The sequence below is a fragment of the Argentina silus genome (genome assembly GCF_951799395.1).
Source record: "Argentina silus genome assembly, chromosome: Y".
Taxonomy (NCBI): domain Eukaryota; kingdom Metazoa; phylum Chordata; class Actinopteri; order Argentiniformes; family Argentinidae; genus Argentina; species Argentina silus.
Window position 1 is genome coordinate 48,598,188 of NC_139654.1, and position 6,141 is coordinate 48,604,328.

Consider the following 6,141-nt stretch of genomic DNA (forward strand, 5'->3'; position numbering starts at 1 on the left):
CTGGATCAGCTGGGGCTCAACACCTCCCTCTGCAACTGGCTGCTGGACTTCCTCAGTGAGAGACCACAAGCAGTACGAGTCGGCAACAACACCTCGAGCCGCATCACACTCAGCACAGGGGCCCCCCAAGGCTGTGTGCTCAGTCCCCTGCTCTTCACCCTGCTGACTCACGACTGCACACCAACCTACAGCACCAATCACATGGTGAAGTTTGCGGACGACACAACTCTGGTGGGTCTCATCTCCAAGAACAACGAGACCCACTACAGGAAGGAGGTCAACCTCCTGACCACGTGGTGCAGAGACAACAACCTCCTGCTGAATGTCAGCAAAACTAAGGAGATTGTGGTCGACTTCCGGAGACCCCCCCCCCCCCGCAACCCTTCAGCCCCCCCCCCCCCCTAAAAACACTACGGACTCTGGACAATCTACTATTCTATTGTTATAATCTACTATTGCACTATTATTTGTACACAGAATACACAGTATTTGGCTGCTATTTACTGTCTTTACTGACTGTTCTTTTTGCACAGTTTAAATTATTTTTATTGAATGTTTTACTTTTAGTATGTCTTGTCTTATCTGTTGTGTCTGGGCACTTTATCTGTCTCACCATGGGAGAGTGAGAAACGTCCTCTCGATTCCTTTGTATGTCTTGACATGTGAAGAATTGACATTAAAGCCACTTTGACTTTGACTTTTGAAACACAGAGAAGTAAAGGCCAAAAAGTGTTTGCAATTCTCCAGCTCAATAAATTGTTAACAGATCATTTGATGTGACAGATCATTGAATGTGACTAACTGTAGGAAGAAGCAGAATTTCAAGCACTTACCCACAGAGAGGTGAATCCTGGTGTCGTCGGCAGGCTTCATGGTTCGGTCAGATCCACACCAGTTTGTCCCAGCATCCTCTACTTTCAGATTTCTGATGGACACGGTGAAGTGTGTCAGTCTGGGGTAATCCAAATACAACTTCATTCTGTATCGTAGTTCTTATCTTGTCTTCACACACGAAAGGATTCTTCCCCAAACAGAAGAATTTCTTGTTTTTCACATGGTCATGAGGATAAACACACCACACCATGGCAATCCTCTCAACGTGTTTCGGTCACATTGTCTGATTTGAAATAGCTCCAATCTGTGAAATTCATTGGTCAACATATTAAATTTCAATCATTATCATAGTGCATTCACATTATTGAGGACTAAGTCTGCAGAATACCTCTGCTACACAACAGTACATTTATTAATGATGGACTAGAAGACCAGATTAGACTCACCTTCAACATGGAGGTGCAAAATAATAGTTGAATAATGTTTTTTCACAAAAATAAACTAGCAAAATCCACAACTCATTCTCACCACATCGTAGACTGCTATGTCAACACTGAGCATGTTCAGATCTCATAGCTCACTACAGCACAGTAAAAAAAAAAAAACACAAAAAGGAAGTGCTGATATCATTAGAGTTAGGTTTCTCAGAATAACTAGATCTGGAGCTGATAAACAATAATTCATATGTTGAAGTTTTTTTCACAGCCACTGTGACTTGAATCTAGTTCACACGACTAATTTTTCTGTAGATGGATTTTGATGGCGCCAGCCTTGATTTAAATGTGTATACCTATTTACTATGAGCGTGCCTGGCGGACATCCTGAAGAAATCGCACCCTCGCCATTTGTCAATTCCTTTGCAATTGTAATGTGTCTCACACCTTGTCCTTTGTTGGGAATGATACTTAAGGAGAAGGACAGGAAGATGTTCTTTGAGTTTTGCTTTGTGTTTGTGATATGTTACTTTGAAACTGTTAAATTGGTTATTTTGTTGATACTCTATTCTCATTCTTCCTATGTGCATTAATGTGAGGTTGTGCGCTAGATAAAGGTTCTGTTAATACAGCACAACATAATCATGACCAGGTTCTCTCATTGATTGTTGAATGTTCACATGCATCATCATCGAGACGTAGAGATAGTTAGCTACTGCTGTTGGCATGAGCGTAAACTCCTCACAAGACAATTTATCTTAACTTGAGGGGATGTAAAATAGCATTTTGGGTATTCTTAATGAATCTAGGATCCGATATGATGGATTGTCTGTCACACAGGGATGAGCAAAGTATTTTCTATCATTGTTAACCCATGAATTATATTTTGGAGTCAGATATAATGTAATGTTAACTTATGTTAGTTGGTCATGCGACCACTTGTTTTGAGTTTGATTCATCATGTTGTGGCGCCCGCCCCGTGCCTAAGCCCATGCGCGAGTGTGGGAAGGTGGTAAATGGAGTGTATATATCGCCTCGCTTTGTCTCTGCTGTTTCTGCTGTCCCTCTCTTGCCCCGTGTTGTCTTTGGCAGGACCATGTATGGCGTTCCTGCGCCCCAAGGGGCCACAGCTGCCACCCGTGGAGATAATCACCGTATGCCCATACATGGAGTTCCTGCTCGTCAAGGCACAGCTGAAGGGCATCAGCAGGAGCAGCAGAGACCGTACAAAAGGAGCCAACGGAGCACCCAGTGGAGAGGAGTTGCTACGGCGAACCAAGGAGCAGTTGATGAGAGAGAGAATAAGCCGAGTCACCATTGTCCAGTGTATGACCCCTGACCATAGGAGAGCCCCCTTTGAAGCCCGACCCCGAGAACGTCCGAGAGCCCGCTACGTTGCCAACCTTCGCCTGTCTGACTACCCCGCTGCCGCCCCGACCTGGAACGTAAGAGGACCACCCACCGTGTACCGAACCCCCCTGCTATCTTCACGACACGACGCCTTCTCACCCCCACCCTCTCTCTATCATTTCCCTCTCCCCGCTAACCGAATAAATATCTTTGATTATAATTCTGGTGTGGACCTCTCTGCTTACACTGTTTGGGTCCGTGACGCGCCCGCACACCCCGGCGGCCGTCACAATGTTCATACCTGTTAGAAGTATTTATTGGGAATAAATGTAATAATAATGAGGATGTAGACATTTTCTATGGCTATGGATCATTATCATAGTGCATGCATCATCATTATTGAGGAATAGGTCTGCCTCTGCTACACAACATCAGTGCATTAATGATGAACAAGAAGACCAGCTTACACTCACCTTCAACATGCAGTTGCACCTGACTAATTAGTGCGATGAAGCCCGCTTCGGTTCTCTTAACATTCACTCCACACCAGTATGGCCCAGCATCCTGTTCAGACAGGTCAGTGATGGTCACAGTTTAGACTCCCTCATTCTTGTTGTCAGACAATGAGAATCTCCCTAGTGTCTGTTTACCATCATATGTAACAGAAATATTTATAATCTACGCACAGGAAACTTCATGGACATTTTTGCAGAAATATTTGATAATGAAGTCTTCTTTCTATGAACATTTGCAGCCGATGGTGGTACTTCCTCCCAGATAAGCAGTCTGTGTGACTGACTTCAAACAGCACTCATCTGTTAATAGGAACACAAATAACAACCTCAATGTCTGATACTGCTCTGACTGTAGGCTAGCCTCCCTGATTGGGCATGCTAATTACAACTTACTACTTAAATCACAGCGTTATTTTTTAAGTGATGGAACTTTACCACCATCTACATAAAGATTCACTTCAGTGTATCTGTCAAGTAAAATAGATATGTCCACTTCACACCAGTAGTTCCCTTTCTCCTCAGTGGTCAGTTGTCTGATGATCAGCTTGATGATCAGCTTCAGTCTTGTCATACAGAGAGATTCTATCCTTGTGTTCCCGGGTTTTCATCAAGGAGCTACTTATTTTTTTCTCACAAGTCAGACTTGTTGAACCAATGCAGAAGTATTCATCATTGGATTTTTCATCTTGGGGATATTGAGAACAACAACGTATTAAACTAGCGTGTATGCCAGGTATTGAAGTGACACAGACTCAGTCATTTACAGACTATGAGGTTCCCTATTGCCCATTAATTTGAGTCCATTGTGAAGTAGAGAGGCACTTATCAAGGGGGCTTACTGTTGGCTGCAGAACAGTGAGGTCATTTGACAATATTCAACATGTTGGGGAGAAATACTGTTTGGTTTTAGCATAGGGAGGTATCACCACCACTTGCTACCAAATCCCACCTAATAGTCAAATCTTTTTCACCTTCCAGACAATGACAAGTCAAAGGAAGACAGAGAGAAGGAGCAGGAGCTTCTCCAGCAGATCCACAAGCTGGTGGAAACCAGAGACTTCCTGGTGGACAACGTGGAGTTTGAGAGGCTATGGCAAGGGTCTGTACACTGGCCTTAGGAGGTTCTGGGAGGTGTGAAGCAGGAAGCAGGAAGAGACGGGTGATAATTGATTAGTTCTGAGGCATGTGAAGAAGAAGAAGAAGATGAAGAAGAAGAAACACAGGGAGGAGGGGAGGGGAGGGGAAGAGAGGAAGGGGGAGAGGGGAGGGGAAGAGAGACAGGTGAGGAGAGGGGAGAGGGAGACAAGAGGAGAGGGGAAGAGAGACGGGTGAGGAAAGAAGGAGGGGAGGAGAGGGGAGGAGAGGAGAGACGGGTGAGGAAAGGAGGAGGGGAGGAGAGGGGAGAGGGGGGGGGGGGGAGAGGGGGAGAGAGAAGACAGAGCCTGGGGTCATGGAAAGAAGCAGCAAGAGATGTTTTAGCTCTACTCTCATCATCCTGTTTCTCTCCTCCTCAACAGGGAGAAAGAGGAGGATAAAGAGATGGCCGATTTCCTCAAGTCCAAGTTTCCCAAAAGTTTGAAGAAGAAGGGTATGTATTATTATCAGCAGTAGTAGTAGTATTATTAGTATTAGTATTGTTATTATCATTCACAGCATTCAGTTATTGAATGGGATTGAGGGGATTTGTTGACCTTGATTTGTTGAACAATGACCTTCATTTCATTTAATCTCATCTAGATGTTCACCAGGAGTAAGAGTCTCATTCTTTAGGACTATTTTTGGAAAGCGACTCTTTCTCTAGGCAGCCAGTGAAAGGGAAACAAAGCATTTATATTTCAAATGATGTATTGGCCACATCAATAGGCTGAACATGTTTTCATCATCTCATCATCAGGTTCATACGGTGTGACATTATCTGAAGTGCTGTGTTCCAATATCACTAACACACACACATAAGATGAAGCAGTGTGTTGACCAGGCATTCTAGGGTATATGCTAGTGTGACTATTGGACCACATCCACGGTGTGTGTTCTTGTCCTAGGTGGTCCGTCCCCAGGCAGTAGGACGACCTCCAGCCCAGCAGACCTCGTCCCCCTTCACTAAGACAGGCCTGACCCTGCTGAAGGAGTGCTGCGGCTTCACCTGCTCCAACTCCGAGGGCCCCCTCACACACAGGGCTCCACAGACCCAAGATGGCGTCACAGTTTCAGCTTTTCAACCAGAGAAAGACTTGAAGCATGGAAGGACAACAAGCAAGACTGAGAAGAACAAGAATGGTAACGGAGAGAAAGGATGTTAACAGGATTGTGTTAAAAGAGATTGGCAGGATCGTTGTGTGATTTTTTTTCTACTATGTGTCTTTTCTGAGCTCTTTCACTCCCTCCTTCTCTCTCTCTCTCTCTCTCTCTCTCTTCTTGTCAAAATCACATCGGCTTCAGCATTTGTGAACCTGTCCCAACATAGAGATTTACATGAACCCCATCACCAGGAATTGCAGGCATGATACTGAATGAAAAAAGGTCTTGCTAAGTGATGCTTGTCCTCATTGTATAACATATGCATTTCCGCACACTAAAACAACAAACTTGATAAACAATGCACATCCATAGGCATCGAGGCTATTAACACCACCTACCTTAGTTTGAATGGCTATGTTCATTCAGGACTGTGCTTTATCTCTGCTCTCCGAAGCACTATTTTAGCCTATACTCTTTACATTCTGAATGACTGCAGTTGCCTTTGATCACCGGCTTAATAGTTTATTACTCAGAATTAGTTGACGGACAGACTGAGAATAGTTATTAGCAAATCAAAGGATAGAAAAAACATTATAAAGTGCCTTCGGAAAGTATTCAGACCCCTTCACATTTTCCACACTTTGTTGTGTTATAGACTCAGTTTAAATTAAATTAAAAGAATTTGCCATGAATCCACACACAATACCCCAGACTGACAAAGAGAAAACAGGTTTTTAGTAATTTCAGTAAATTGATTAAAATTGAAATAT

The 6,141-nt window shown here is 43.8% G+C and overlaps 1 pseudogene across 1 annotated transcript; it reads left to right on the forward strand.

The window, feature by feature from the left end:
* The first annotated feature begins 3,859 nt into the window (after positions 1-3,859).
* On the forward strand, positions 3,860-5,433 carry LOC310824167 (bMERB domain-containing protein 1-like; annotated as a pseudogene). The gene is made up of 4 exons: positions 3,860-3,866; positions 4,112-4,226; positions 4,651-4,721; positions 5,176-5,433. The product of its transcript is annotated as a bMERB domain-containing protein 1-like (transcript).
* The last annotated feature ends 708 nt before the right edge of the window (positions 5,434-6,141 follow it).